Raw genomic sequence first — 16,424 nt, forward strand, 5'->3', positions numbered from 1 at the left:
CAGGTGCTTCATTATGATTAGAGAATTAAATGTCATGGGAAATACTTTTCTTTTTTTTTAAATCACGTTGATAAAACTGTGTTCATAACATAGATCTCAAAATCACAAAATTCTAGCTTGATGAAAGCCAGAAGGATGTGCTAAGTGAATGAACTGAGTCATTTTTTTGCATCAAATGGAAGAGTTTTTGCCATCTGTGTTTACAGCCTACCTACCTAGGGCCATGTCAGAGCTACAAAAGTGAGCTGTTGAGCCAAAGTTTCATTTTTCTGCAGTCAAACAAAATGGTCTGTTTAAGAGACCAGAATAGTACAATAGAATAAACAAAAACAGCTCAGATAGCTCTAACTTTTGTGTGTAGTAATAGCACATTAGTTAAGAATACTAAATTGATTTACTAAATGTTAGCCTACTCAGAGTCATTAATTAATAGTTATTTTCAGTGTGCTGAATCTATGGGATACACCATCTTGGAGAGGAAGATTCACCATGTTTCAAGATTCAGTAAAATGTCAGTGTTGAATAAAATTTATATATGACAAGAGCTTGTACAGGACATGTGCTGCATCTTATTGCAGCCTTATTAGCTGTGAGTAGAAACAGAAGCACAGAGGATTCCAATCCTGCAGTAATGAGAATGCTACTTCTAAATTACCCTTCTCTAGTAGCAGGAGTAAGACCAAAGAGATGAGTGTATAAAGTGACTCATTTACGCCAATGTCTTCTTCCAGACACTTAAATTCACTGACCACACTCTGCTCCTTTTTATCCTGTGCATAACAAGGGGTTGTATAGATTTATTTCTGCTCTGTGTAGAAGACCATACATAGGTATTAACCTTATTTATACTTAGAGATAAGAATTTTTTGTAGTAAGGTTACTTAATTAATTTAGCCTGACTTTCTGCTCACAAATTGTCAGTGAGTAGCTTTCAACTTTCTCTAATATTTACTCAATGTAATTCTCCTAATAATGTCTAAAAATAATTCTTGGTCTGTGCAATTTTTTGTTCATTGTAAATTTCAAATACCTGAAATTCAATCTCTGTTGATTGGTTAGCTTTGGCTGGATATCTAGCTCAGTTTTATTTCTGTTCCTTCATTGGAAAAGTGTAACTGGTAGTAGTCTCATCTGAACTTAATTCTCACCTAGGAGTTGGGAATTCATTTTCCTTGAATATTCTCTTATGTTTTCTCAGAACTTACTGTGTCTATTTCCAGATAGTAAATTAATTTGCAAAAAATATTTGCAGAAAGCAAACATGAGACAGGCACCACAGCAAGAAAACTAAATTCCATTTTTCATCTGAGTGAATATTTACAAGGGGGGGGGGGAAAGAGGTATTTGCCCATCTCTGCTTGTGCATTACCACTGCTAACACTTATAATGAAACACAGAAATCTTCTATACTTTTCTTCAGAGTACTGCCAACCCCTAACATTAAAAATCCATTAGTAAGGCCCCGCTAATATTCATAAGATTGACTTAAAAATCATAAGATTTAAAAAATAATTAAAATCTTGATTTGCCATTTGTTTGTTGAGCTTTTTGGGTGTCAGGTGGTTACATTTTCTAACCTTTCTCTACAATGTTGAGGGCTACAACTTAGGGCTTTTCCACCCAAAGACTTGGTTTGCAGCAAGCTGAGGTGTAAATCTATCCCATACTAGCCTGCAGCACACTAATAGTTCCCTAGTGTGCTTTAATTTATTTCCTTTTCAAATAGGAGTAGATCAAAGCACACTACAAACATTTTGCATGGAGCAGGATGTACACTTAATATACAGCAAGCTAGTGTGAAGTAGATTTACAGCCCAGCATGCCACAAACTGTGTAGACAAGCCCTTACTTTTTTAAAATAAAACCTGAACCTCTCAAGTAATCACATCTTTCCAGGAGCTGGGGCTTGAAATACCAAATATCATGAGAGACTTAATAAAATCATAAGAGTTAGCGACACTGTGCAAACCACCCAATGACCTGCAATATCAATGTCTTTAGGACAGTCACTTGAAAGTTACTGCTATAATAATTTGTCTAATTTTTGAAGTATGTTTACTCTTTACCTTCTTTTTAAAAAGAAATTAGCACTGGATCCTGCTTCTACTAAAGTTCTTGACATAAGTAGATGCAGAATGAGCCATTTTAAACACGGGTAAATGAACTATACAATCCTTCTATACCCAGTGTCTCGTAACACACTGTTACAAACCTGATGAGTGCATGCTGCTGGACACTCACTAGGCAGCTGTACTGGACCCAAACCCTGCCGTCCCATGTACTCTGTTGGCTTGGTGGGACTGGGCAAAGTTAAGGCACTGTCTGTCTGGCTCTGGGCCTTTAGGTATACACCCCTCTTAGTAGTAGGGACCTTCAGTCCAATTGCCAAGGCCCTGATGCTAGCTCTGGATCTCCCACACCTCCCCAGGGACTGCTGCATGCTCCCAGAGCCCACCGAGGCAGTGGACCCTCTGGTTTATTGGTTTCATCTTCAGGGGGTGCATGACAGCGTAAGCAAACAACATACTAGCTCTGCAAAGGGACTGCTAAACACACACACTTAACTCAGCAAAAGCATAAGAGACTTGCAGATCCATGCAAAAATAATAAATGTTATGCTGAGAGGTACCTTTGACTACATTGATCACAAATCTCTTTGAGACTGGTTATGAACACTCTGTTCAATTAATATACTGTCAGGATGCTTTAATCACAAGACCCTCACCCAAGACAAAAGGAGGCTGTGAATCTACCCAGAAGTTTTGGAATGAGTGGGCAGAGAACTTTTGCTGAGGTTTGTGGGTGGTGTGTGTGTGTGTGTGTGTGTGTGTGAGAGAGAGAGAGAGAGAGAGATTGAAACTGTGAAAGACTCAGAGGAGGAAGAAAAGCCAAGCAGCAGCCTGCAAGTATAGTGTGCCCCTGGGAAAAGCTAGAGAGAGCTTTTGGGTCTGGTGTTGGCTAAAGAGGCTTGGGGTTGGAAGCTAAGAAACTGCTCCTTTTGTTGTTTCCTCCTGCATTCAGAGAAGCAGAATCTTGTGTCTTGTAAATAAACAAAAGAACATACCAGGCTCCAGCAATTTCTACTTCCAACTGGAACATTCCCAGGGCCCTGAAGCTTGGGTGGAAAAGAGGTAACATAACTTCACACAAAAACCTTCCCACCACTGTCCTTACCACTCCAAAAGCTCTTTGAATTTTGGTCAATCTAAAATAGGGTAACTAGATGTCCTGATTGTATAAAGACAGTCCTGATTTTGGGGTCTTTTTCTTATAGAGGTTCCTATTACCCCCCACCTCCTGTCCCAATTTTTCACATCTGCTGTCTGGTCACCCTAATCTAAGACCCTCCTGTCCTTCTGCCCAGTTTTGACTTATTGTTCTGGTTGGTGAGAGAACTGCTAAGAGTAGACCATGTCTTTTTGTAACTTCCAGGTCTCTCTGTCATGGAACCCTCCTGGTCAGCCTCAAAGCCCCCTTCAGGTGATCAAGGATCCTCATCAAGCAATTCTTTGCTTGGTTGCTACCCAACTGAAGACTAGACTCAAAAAAAAAATTATTTCTTGCAGCTTGACACCCTCTTTATCATACCTATTTTATTGCAAGGGAAAAGTCATTCAATGTTAATGACTTTTTGATTGTCCTGTAGTGGCTTCTAGACAGGGTTCATGAGATACATGACCATTTTTTGCTAGCATATGGTTGATTCAATACCCACTGAAGTTTAGAGTTATACACAGAGTTTATAAAATCTGCCAGAATTCACAAGTTGTACATAGATTCTCCAAACTGCACACATGCACAATTGAAAAAGAAACTGATGGGTCTGGACAATAACCCCAGATCCAAATACTCTGGAACTTTATGGTAATTCAGAGTTAGATTTGATCTTGAGGGCTGATACCCTATTTCTAAAGTGGGCCAAAACTCTGTATCTGAACATATCTCAATAATGGAAAGATTTGGATAGGGATCTGAATGATACAGCTTTGGCTCATGTCTAACAAACACCCATAATGACAGTCTGTCCATCGCTGGATAAAATAAATTGCAAGTCTAAATGGCATACTGTGTTATACTGCAAATAACAAAATACAATATTTGTAAATTAGGATTTTTTAAAGCGTTGGCTATTGTAATATTTGTATCCAGATTATGCTATATGGTATTAGAAAGAATACAACTTGTTTGTATAGTCCTAAGTGTTGCACATGTAAGACTTTTAGAAAACTGTTTGTAGACCATATAGTTCAGTATGGGTCAGTTAAAGTGTTAGATGAAAATTTAGATCACTTCTTACTTTATCTGAACTAGTTAACTCATCCTCCGTCACAACCCATTTTTGGCTTGCTATTCAAACTGCGACCTGAAATCAATAATCTCTACAACATTGACGGAAACCCAGAACAACATATTAAAAGCTCCTACCATCAACTCTGCCCTCTGCAATCAACACAGACACTGAGAGAGTCTTAGATGTAAAGACTGAGGAAGGCTAGAGATAAGGAGTTAAATTATCTAGAAAATTTTTAGAACAAGACTAAATAAAAAAAACTGTTAGGAATGCAGAGCATATATAAGATTTATTTAAAAATAAAAGAAGTTGGCATTTTTAGAGGCTTCTTCCTATGCTTTACTGAAATGGAAATACTTAACTTGATTAGCTGAATACAGTTTACATTTCAAAGAGCCACATGAGACTAAATATGACATTAGAAATGATTTCTAAACCACAAAATGAGCATGTACAAACTTTTTGTTTGTAATTAACATTGAAAAGGCATAATTTCATTTCCCATTCATCTCTGAGATTTCTGTTTAAACCCACTTTGAAGTCTCAAGTAAAATGGGTTAAACTGTAGGACTATAGGGTTCCAAATCATAATAGCAAGAAGGATTGGACAGAGGACTATTCTCACAGGATGGACTTCACCTGAGTAAGGAGGGAAATAGACTTCTAGGATGGAGGCTGGCACAACTGATTAAGAGAGCTTTAAACTAGGAATTTGGGGGAGATGGTTGGGAGATGTCCAGGTAATCTCCACGCTGGAATTTAACATTGAGAGGGAAGAAAACGAAGTAAGAAAGGATACAGCTGTGGGTAGGAGAATGGACATAAAGAGGAAGGGTAGTGTAGATACCGGTCTAATAGGTGATACTGGTGGTAGAATGTCTGTGCCTAATCAGGTAAAGAATGACAGTGAAGCCAAACGGCAAAAATTAAGACGTTTGTACGCTGATGCGAGGAGCCTAGGTAACAAAATGGATGAACTAGAGCTACTGGTGCAGGAAGTAAAACCAGATATTATAGGGATAACAGAAACATAGTGGAATAGTAGTCATGACTGGAGTACAGGTATTGAAGGCTATGTGCTGTTTAGGAAAGACAGAAATAAAGGCAAACGTTGTGGAGTAGCATTGTATATCAATGATGAGGTAGACTGTAAAGAAATAAGAAGTGATGGAATGGATAAGACAGAGTCTGTCTGGGCAAAAATCACATTGGGAAAGAAAGCCACTAGAGCCTCCCCTGGGATAGTGCTTGGGGTGTGCTACAGACCGCCGGGATCCGATTTGTATATGGATAGAGACCACTTTAATATTTTAATGAAGTAAACACTAATGGGAATTGTGTGATCATGGGAGACTTTAACTTCCCAGATACAAACTGGAGGACAAGTGCTAGTCATAGGGCTCAGATTTTCCTGAATGTGATAGCTGATGGATTCCTTCATCAAGTAGTTGAAGAACCAACAAGAGGGGATGCCATTTTAGATTTAGTTTTGGTGAGTAGTGAGGACCTCATAGAAGAAGTGGTTGTAGGGAACAACCTTGGTTCGAGTGATCATGAGCTAATTCAGTTCAAACTAGATGGAAGGATAAACAAAAGTAGATCTGGGACTAGGGTTTTTTATTTCAAAAGGGCTAACCTTAAAGAATTAAATAAATTAGTTAGGGAAGTGGATTGGATTGAAGAACTCGTGGATCTAAAGGCAGAGGAGGCCTGGAATTACTTCAAGTCAAAGTTGCAGAAACTATCAGAAGCCTGCATCCCAAGAAAGGGGAAAAAATTCATAGGCAGGAGTTGTAGACCAAGCTGGATGAGCAAGCATCTCAGAGAGGTGATTAAGAAAAAGCAGAAAGCCTACAAGAAGTGGAAGATGGGAGGGATTAGCAAGAAAAGCTACCTTGTTGAGGTCAGAACATGTAGGGATAAAGTGAGAAAGGCCAAAAGCCATGTAGAGTTGGACCTTGCAAAGGGAATTAAAACCAATAGTAAACGGTTCTATAGCCATATAAATAAGAAGAAAACAAAGAAGGAAGAAGTGGGACCGCTAAACACTGAGGATGGAGTGGAGGTTAAGGATAATCTAGTCATGGCCCAATAGCTAAACAAATACTTTACCTCAGTCTTTAATGAAGCTAATGAGGATCTTAGGGATAATGGTAGGATGACAAATAGGAATGAGGATATGGAGGTAGATATTACCACATCCGAGGCAGAAGCCAAACTTGAACAGCTTAATGGGACTAAATCGGGGGGGTCCAGATAATCTTCATCCAAGAATATTAAAGGAACTGGCACATGAAATTGCAAGCCCATTAGCAAGAATTTTTAATGAATCTGTAAACTCAGGGGCTGTACCGTATGACTGGAGAATTGCTAACATAGTTCCTATTTTTAAGAAAGGGAAAAAAAGTGATCCGGGTAACTGTAGGCCTGTTAGTTTGACATCTGTAGTATTCAAGGTTGTGGAAAAAATTTTGAAGGAGAAAGTAGTTAAGGACATTGAGGTTAATGGTAATTGGGACAAAATACAACATAGTTTTACAAAAGGTAGATTGTGCCAAACCAACCTGATCTCCTTCTTTGAGAAGGTAACAGATTTTTTAGACAAAGGAAACGCAGTGGATCTAATTTACCTCGATTTCAGTAAGGCATTTGATACAGTTCCACATGGGGAATTATTAGCTAAATTGGAAAAGATGGGGATCAATATGAAAATTGAAAGGTAGATAAGGAACTGGTTAAAGGGGAGACTACAAAGGGTCAGACTGAAAGGTGAACTGTCAGGCTGGAAGGAGGTTACTAGTGGAGTTCCTCAGGGATCGGTTTTGGGACCAATCTTATTTAATCTTTTTATTACTGACCTTGGCACAAAAAGTGGGAATGTGTTAATAAAATTTGCGGATGACACAAAGCTGGGAGGTAGTGCCAATACATAGAAGGACCGGGATGTCATACAGGAAGATATGGATGACCTTGTAAACTGGAGTAATAGTAATAGGATGAAATGTAATAGTGAAAAGTGCAAGGTTTTAGGTATTAATAACAAGAATTTTTGTTATAAATTGGGGATGGATCAACAGAGGAGGTTGGAAGTAACAGAGGAGGAGGAGGACCTCAGAGTATTGGTTGATCACAGAATGACTTTGAGCTGCCAACGTGATATGGCCGTGAAAAAAGCTAATGTGGTCTTGGGATGCATCAGTCAAGGAGGTATTTCCAGTAAAGATAAGGAGGTGTTAGTACCGTTATACAAGGCACTGGTGAGACCTCATCTGGAATATTGTGTGCAGTTCTGGTCTCCCATGTTTAAGAAGGATGAATTCAAACTGGAACAGGTACAGAGAAAGGCTACTAGGATGATCCGAGGAATGGAAAACCTGTCTTATGAAAGGAAACTCAAAGAACTTGGCTTGTTTAGCCTAACCAAAAGAAGGCTGAGGGGAGATATGATTGCTCTATATAAATATATCAGAGGGATAAATATCAGGGAGGGAGAGGAATTATTTAAGCTCAGTACCAATGTGGACACAAGAACAAATGGATATAAGCTGGATGTTAGGAAATTTAGACTTGAAATTAGACAAAGGTTTCTAACCATTGGAGGATTGAAGTTCTGGAACAGCCTTCCAAGGGGAGTAGTGGGGGCAAAAGACATATCTGGCTTCATGACTAAGCTTGATAAGTTTATGGAGGGCAATTAATTGATCTTTGATTATTAGCAGTAAATATGCTCAATGGCCTGTGATAGGATGTTAGATGGGGTGGGATCTGAGTTACTACAGAGAATTCTTTCCTGGCTGCTGGCTGGTGAGTCTTGCCCACATGCTCAGGGTTCAACCGATTGCCATATTTGGGGTCGGGAAGGAATTTTCCTCTAGGGCAGATTGGCAGAGGCCCTGGAGGTTTTTCGCCTTCCTCTGCAGCATGGGGCACGGGTCACTTGCTGGAGGATTCTCTGCACCTTGAGGTCTTTAAACCACAATTTGAGGACTTCAATAACTCAGACATAGGTTAGAGGATTGTTACAGGAGTGGGTGGGTGAGATTCTGTGGCTTGCATTGTGCAGGAGGTCGGACTAGATGATAGTAATGATCCCTTCTGACCTTAAAGTCTAGGAGTCTATGATTGCAGTAGACTAAAGGGATTAAAGTAGTTGCAAAATAAAGTCCTGATCTACGTGCTTAACTGTACTATTGTGAGTAATCCTGAGGGTCTCATGGTAGTAAAGTTAAACATCGTGCATTAGTGTTTGCAGGATTGGGGCTGAACTGAAATCAGTTCAAGCTGCACTATTCAGAGCCAGATTTTGAACACATCAGGTATTGAGATATGGGATTTTTTTGTTCCAGCTCATCAACTTGATGATTAGCACAGTATAAATGCTTAGGCTATAACAGCTTGAACAGCACATCTGGGCACAGTTTGGTGAAACAAGATACTTTTTCAGCAGCTTGTTTTGGTGTCTGCAAGGGAGAAAGTGCTTTGACTTAGTGCTGAGTAACATACAGGAGCTAATACAGGAAATGTGTGTAGAAGTTCCACTGGATAACCACTACCAAAGCACAGTGATTAAATTTGCTAAGGGTGACTCCCTTAGAGGTAACACAGTAACTAAGGACTCCAAAAGGGCAGGCTTGAGAAATACTGTATGAGGAAACTGGCTAAGTGCAGCCAGAAGGGTAAAGTAAAATGCCTATGAATCACAGAATCAGCTTGGAGCCTATTTAAGAACAGTACTTAAAAGGTAAGAGCTAAAAAGAAACAAATCATTTTCTGACTGGTCCATAAAGAACATATATACGCTCTCAGAAGAATAGGTTCTAAATTAGCTGATTCATAAACTATATAAAATCAATGGGGCTATTCATGATAATAAGCACTACACCTGGTAGTAAACGTTTGCAGGATCAGGGCCTTAAATTCTTGAATCATTTCTTTGTATCTCTTATCTTTTAAAAAGATACGGGTGAATTAGACCCCATCAAACTTCAGGGAAGTTCAGACCAAGATTCAAACCTCTTTGCTCTGCTTCATCTCTATTTAAAAACCACTACAATTCAAAATAATAAAAACTATCCAGATAATTAGAAGACTTTATTCTCCTGTCCTGTTAAGTGGGCAAATTTCACAAGCATGTAAAAAATATTTACAAATTAAAATTGTGTCTCACCTTCAATCACATTTGTATGAAATCCACCACTGTGACACAAATTAAACATTTCAATTATTTACTGCTTTAGGAACTCTAGTAGGAATTTGTCATCTTAGGCCTTAAAGCCCAATTCACTTGTCATCCTATTACCTTCAACAAAACTCTATTAAGTAACTTTGTGGAGTGGTTCCCAAGATAAACAAAGATAAAGCAGCAAAAGAACATTGCAGTTGTCTCTCATGATTTTTTTTTTTTTGGTTGAGATCATGTCTCTTCTGTCTTGAAAAATAAGAAAAATGCATGAAAAAGGCAAAAAAAAAGAGAGATGTCTTCTCAGCAAGATCTATCCAAATAAAACACCTTTTGTGTCCTTATGCTGCCTCTTGGTGTTTTGTTTACACACTGATATCAATAATAAAAGTCAAGAGAAATGGAGATTAAAGACTGGAGGAAGTTAAAACAGAGTTTAATCAAAATATTTAGTTTGTTTATTTCTACCTTATTAAGGATGAGGTATTTTTTCCCTTCAGTTGTATTGATTACTTTCGAGTAAACTAGAAGCCAGAAAAACTGAATAAATATTTTTAATGGTGGTGTTGAAACAGACAGAGGTGCAATCAATCAGTCATTTGAAGGTGACCTTTTCTGTAAAAAAAAAAAATCAACAGCTCACCCACCTTCTGCCAATACTCATCCAAAGCTAAGTTTGTGCAGGTTTTGCTGCAAACAAATCTTAAGTAAAGGTCTTTAATTACAAAAATAGTCATTGAACAACTTGAAAAAATAGGGAACCGCGCCATCAGTTATCTGAACCTGAACCATCAAAACAACAAGCTTCCATCTTCCAATTTTTTGTGTATTGTCAAATTGGGGCAGCTGTGTGTAAAATGTCTTGGACAGCAGGGCCTCAGGATTTTAACAATAATATTCAGAGGGATAGTTTGGATAGCAGACAATTTCTTTCCCCACCTAACACATGGAGGTATAAATATCAGTCTCATGCTTCTAGTGGTTGCACTAGTGGTCTGTCCACATTACTCCTCTCAGTTGGGATAAATCTGTCTACACCAAAGCTCACCTGTAGTAAATCCACAAGCAGCAGAGGGATCATTAACACTGACAGGGCTATCAGCTACTTAACTTCAGTTTTTACTAGAGCTGAATTGAAAAGGCAATGCTCAGATCTGGATTAGTAGAGTTTGGGTTTGAGGCTGAAGCAGGGCTAGGCTTCAGATTAGATACTGCTAAACTCCGGTGAGCTGTTTCTTGTGAGTTTTTGGCCCAAGAAACTGAAAACCTCCCCCTACTTTAGCCATTATTGTGAGATATCCACCATCTTGGGCTAATATCTAGTCTGAAACTGGAAATGGGGGGGCAGGGAAGTCTAGTTCCCATTTTGTCTCCAACTATTAAATAAGCAAATTAGATCTGAAAACTTGAATCTGTACTTCCCTTTCAAAATTAAAAAGAGGTTGATTTGAGGCAGCAGTTTTGGCCCATCTCTAATATATAGACCAGTTAAAGTGACAATTTCATTCCTGCAGAGGGACTGACTAAAGCTATAAACTTTCTTCTCTGTCTGAGCAGTGATGACTAGTGACATCTCAAAGTGGACAGGCAAAACTATCACCTCAGACCCAGTCTAAAACAACACGTAAAAATCATGTTGTATCCGCCTACACTGATGAACCCCAACTGGGGATGAGACATTGCAAGTGTAAGTTTTCCAGCCTTTTGCAGTAATTTGCCTGAAAATAATAAGCCCACTGCATCATTAAAAAATGAAGTGAGCTGACATTTCTGTGATCTAAGCATTCCCAAAATATTTATGTTAAACCCTGCTGCAGGTGGCTCGACTTCTGGGATTCATCAGAGTACAGTTTTTCTTTTTCCCCCTTAAGAAAACAGAACAAATAAATTGAAATCAGATGGATTTCAGCCAAAAGTGTGGGTTTGTGCCATAATATTTCCTTAAGTGTTTAAAAAGGAAACCAGAGATCTTGCCTAAATTAATAGATTCATCTACCCAGAAAATAATATGAATGATGGTCCAGGTCCTCAAAAGTATTCAGGTGCCTAATTCCTATTGAAATCAATGGAAACCAGGCAACTAAATACCTTTGGGGGCCTATATGCCTCTCATTCTGGCTGTTTAGGATGAAAGTTCTCCCAGGTTTGATGGGATGGGTTAATTCACTTAATGCTCTTGAGGTTTGGTAAGTGTTACTGGATGGATGATCACACTCCACTGAGTAGCAGCATAATGTCATTCCCTCTCCTCCCTCCCCATACCACTGTACAATACACACATAATTAGCTGAGGTCTAGACAATGCACTTCCATGGGTAAAATATCAGAAGAAGGAAGTTAACAGTGATATATCTCTTGGGATGTTTCCTTCAATTTTTTCTGTTAAGACAAGGATTTCCTCTGTGGGAGAAGGAGGACACTTGGCTCCTATTTACATGGATTTCCAGGTATCCACTCAGGACACCTCTTTGTCTGTGAGGAGGTCCTGTGACTCTGCATCAGATCATGGACCTTTGGTAGCATGATACCAATGAAGCGGCTCTTGGAAGGTTCCTCTCCATCCCCTTCCCCAACTCAAGCAGCAGAGAGAGTGCCCTTCCTGCAGAGGTCTCTCCTGTGCAGAAGAGGTGCCACTGGGAACTTAATATAGCCTATGGATGTGTTGACTGTCTGGCAGAATCCCCAGAAGTTGCCAGGGAAGAATGCTCCACTCCAGCTGGTCTCTTGCCAACATGTGGATCTCTGGGCCTGCAGGAGAGCCTTCTGCAGGTCCAGCATGGGGGATAAAGTTGGTTCTTCTTACCCTGAAGTGGGAGGCAGACCACAGGCACAAAGCATCCTCTGCTTACAGATCAATAGGGCACAATCTGGCCATGAAAGACCAAAAAATGTCCCTATTTTGGCTTTGTGATTTCTTTACTTTGGCTGCTTCACCTGGATATATCTGGTCATGCAACCCACACCTGCCTAGCTTCTCTTTGCTTAAAAACAGCTAACTGCCTGTGTCTCCTGAACAGGTCAATGCTGCTCATTGTCATGGTGCTTTCTTCCTAGCTTTTTTCACATAATCAGTTCTCTTCTGTTGAAACAGGCTTTGTTCTATATTCTTCCTTTTTGCTGACCGTTTCCTAAGAAATGTGTTAGTGTTCTGTCTTGACTGTATGAAGAGTTTTCGGAGATAGATTTTATGCATCTCTCCCACCCCCGCCAAAAAAAAAACAACATATAAAACATCACTAAGGCCAACATTATGAGGTCCCTTCCTTTCAAGGAAAAATAAGTGCCATTTTCTATATCTCTCTCCATAAGTATAGGTTAAGACCCAGCATATAGTTTAACAGCCAATACATTCTCTGGCAAAGGACCATCTCCTGCATTTGTAGGAGCATCTACTTAATCTAGTGGCCCTTTCCTCTCTCTTACTTCATTGATCCTAGTCTTTACCCTTTAGTTATGCCAGAGGTAAGAGTCTATTCGAGTTTCAATTAAAAGCTTTATTTTCAGTTTAATATATGTTCCCTTTGAGCAAAAACTGGACACATGAGCCAAGTTTTGAGCCTGATTGCTCCTTCTCATAGAAAATCCTGCAGGATGGGCTAAGAGAGAGTTCCCTCCCTGAATTTCCAGAGGGCTGGAGATTGACGCACTACAGAATAGGCCAGGGAGCTGGCTCCCAAGCACTGCAAACATCCAGGAATTGTCACGCTGTCTGGAGTGGCTCACAAGCGAAAATACCAGTCTCAGGGCAGATTATTAAGATGCAGGGAACAAACCTCAAGTAGGTTGTGAGTGCTATACTCAGGAAAAGTCTATGCTTAAAACGCTGCATCACCGATGCAGCTGCACCATAGTAGCGCTTTAATGAAGACTCTAAGGTGATGGGAGAGAGCTCTCCTGTTGGTTTAGTTAATCTACCTCTTCGAGAACAACAAGGAGTCTGGTGGCACCTTAAAGACTAACAGATTTATTAGGGCATAAGCTTTCATGGGTAAAAAAAACACTTCTTCAGATGGATCTGGGTTCATCTTCAGGTTGCATCTGAAGAAGTGGTTTTTTTACCCACGAAAGCTTATGCCCAAATAAATCTGTTAGGGTACATCCATACTTACCGCCGGGTCAATGGGTAGCGTTCGACTTCTCGGAGTTCGAACTATCGCGTCTAATCTAGACGCGATAGTTCGAACTCCGAACGCGCTCCCGTCGACTCCGGAACTCCACCACCGCGAACGGCGGTGGCGGAGTCGATGGGGGAGCCGTGAACTTCGATCCCACGGCGTCTGGACAGGTAAGAAGTTCGAACTAAGGTAGTTCGACTTCAGCTACACTATTTGTGTAGCTGAAGTCGCGTACCTTAGTTCGACCCCCCCACCCTAGTGTAGACCAGGCCTTAGTTTTTAAGGTGCCCCCAGACTCCTTGTTGTTCTTATGGATAAAGACTAACACGGCTATCCTCTGATACTTGACTCCTCAAGAAGCAGTAACTATGTTGGAGGGAGAAGCTCTCCGCCCAACATAGCACTGTCTATGTGGCAGATTAGACTGATATACTTGTCACTCAGGGGTGTGGATTTTTCACACAACCGAGCAACGTAGTTATAACGATATGGGTCTGTAGTGTAGACCATACCTCAGATTTCACCAACCAAATAGCAAGTGTAAACTCCTCAGGCACTATACCGCCTTAATATGGAGTCACAGACAGTCCCCTTGGGCATTCCAATCTTGCCACCAAGGCAAGTTTGACTCTGATAGATGGTCACTTTACACCAAAGATCACAAAGTATTCTAGTTACTCCCAGTCACAAATGACCAGTCACTTACCTCAGGTCAATTTGCACCTTACATCCCACACCAAAGACAATGCTTGTAGCCAATCCTATAGTGAACTAACCAAGGATTTATTAATTAAGAAAATGAAATGAGTTATTTACTAGATTAAAGCAGGTAAACATAAACACACAAAAGAGTTGCAGTCTTAGGTTTCAGGTGGTGATAGAGCTGCTGAAATATGCCAGCTCTATATATCTTTAGGGCTAACTCTTGGTGATGTTTCTGTCCTGACTGGATTTATAGTTTCAGAGCAAACATTTTTACAGTTACAAAACAAACACTTACATATTACCTCACAGCATGGGTTACAGATATTATAAGTGCGATAAATGCATGCAGCAACTTACACACATTTCATAAAGTCTAAACACTAAACACATTGTTACAAGTCTAACACCTACTTTAGCAAGACTAACACACAGGTGAGTCAGACTGGTTTCCAGCTATGCATTTGATAGTGTTCACTCAAGGCTTAAAGACTTCTGCAACATCACACAGGGAATCAGGGGGAGGCCAGGGCCATCTGTGGAGAGGTCCAGTGCCTCAGCACTGGCTGCTGCATCCTCAGTGCCTCTGATGCCTGACAGGAGAATGCCAATGACACACAACTCCAGGACCTCCAATTCTGGGAGGTTCCAATCTGCAGTAGGGAGTTAATAATCCTTCCAGGGGACTTTCTGCAGCACCAGTGGGGAACCAACACTCATCCCCCCATATTGGTTCTGCCCTATTCATCCCCTGGCCCACTTGCTTCCCAGACATCACTTCTTGAACATGCAGAGTCCATGGAAAGGGGGAATGATACCACAGAACTGGTTAACTCCTATCCCTTCAGAATGAAGAAATCTCAGCATTGAGTATCTTCTGTGCACCTAGATCTTGGGGGTATGATTGGGCTCTTTAAAAAACCCCAATTAAGTTTTCAGTTGCATGCATATATCCTCATTTTATATTGTTTCAAATACTGTATTCTTTTAAAAAAATCAGTTATAGCTGCAAGTCATCAGCAATGAAAAAGCTAATTTTGCAAGGCAATGCATTCTTAGACTGGGATAGTGGCTTTTGCTATCTTGGAAGAGGAAAATGTTTTACATTTAATGCTGCTTTTACAGATCCAGACTAACATGGCTACCCCTCTGATACTTTAATGAGATAGTATCAGAGGGGTAGCCGTGTTAGTCTGGTTCTGTAGAAGCAGCAAAGAATCCTGTGGCACCTTATAGACTAACAGACGTTTTGTAGCATGAGCATTCGTGGGTGAATACCCACTTCTTCGGATGCAAAGAATCGGATGATTCTTGCATCCGAAGAAGTGGGTATTCACCCACGAAAGCTCATGCTACAAAATGTCTGTTAGTCTATAAGGTGCCACAGGATTCTTTGCTGCTTTTAATGAGATAGTTGATCTTGGAAAAACAACTAGCAGGTGTGACCAGAGCAGCAGTTACATTTCCTAACATTTCTTATTAGTCACCTAATTGATCCATGTACCAAAAGTTTCAGAAGCAGCATTCTCTTCTACATTCTTGCCCTCCCTGAGCCGATAAAATAATACACAAATGCCCCCATGGATCTTGTGACATAAGTATTGTAGATACATTCTATGCAAAATTAGCACAAGGAGAGCATGCATATGAATAATCTGAAAGTGTTTACCCCTTAATTCAACAAATCTACTACTTGCAAAGGTAAGTACTGTTAAATAACTACCAAGAATCCTGACTGGATACCTGCCTTGCCAAGGTTATATGATCCAAAAGCACTAGATTTACAAATTCCCTTTTGGCATTGTATAACCTAGCATCACTGTCAAGCCTCTGGCATGAAATAACATAATGCTTTGTGACAAGATGTAAGCAACAATACAGTGAAAAGATACTGAATCCTTCAGACACACACAATGTTTTTAGGCCAGATATCATCTGCCTCCTGAATCCAGTCCAAATACAATGGATTGAACTGAAGCAGATATATGCAATATCCAATAATAAGCAGAATCTTCACCTGGATTATTATGTTGGACAATTTTGTGCAGATGGGTTGGACTGGTCCAGAAAAGTGTTAATACTTGGAGAGAGGAAATGGATCCTCTTAGAGGAAGAATTCACTTAATCTCTTTTTGGG

The 16,424-nt window shown here is 40.0% G+C and overlaps 1 protein-coding gene and 1 long non-coding RNA gene across 2 annotated transcripts in view; one reads left to right on the forward strand and one right to left on the reverse strand.

Moving 5' to 3' along the window:
- GRM1 (glutamate metabotropic receptor 1) overlaps positions 1-16,424 on the reverse strand; it is a 286,217-nt gene that overhangs the window by 225,731 nt on the left and 44,062 nt on the right. The window lies entirely within an intron of this gene.
- Positions 752-3,531, forward strand: LOC120402035. The gene is made up of 3 exons (XR_005596921.1): positions 752-830; positions 3,022-3,131; positions 3,433-3,531. It is a non-coding gene; the product is annotated as an uncharacterized LOC120402035 (long non-coding RNA).

The sequence above is a fragment of the Mauremys reevesii genome, linkage group 3, assembly GCF_016161935.1.
Source record: "Mauremys reevesii isolate NIE-2019 linkage group 3, ASM1616193v1, whole genome shotgun sequence".
Classification (NCBI taxonomy): Eukaryota; Metazoa; Chordata; order Testudines; family Geoemydidae; genus Mauremys; species Mauremys reevesii.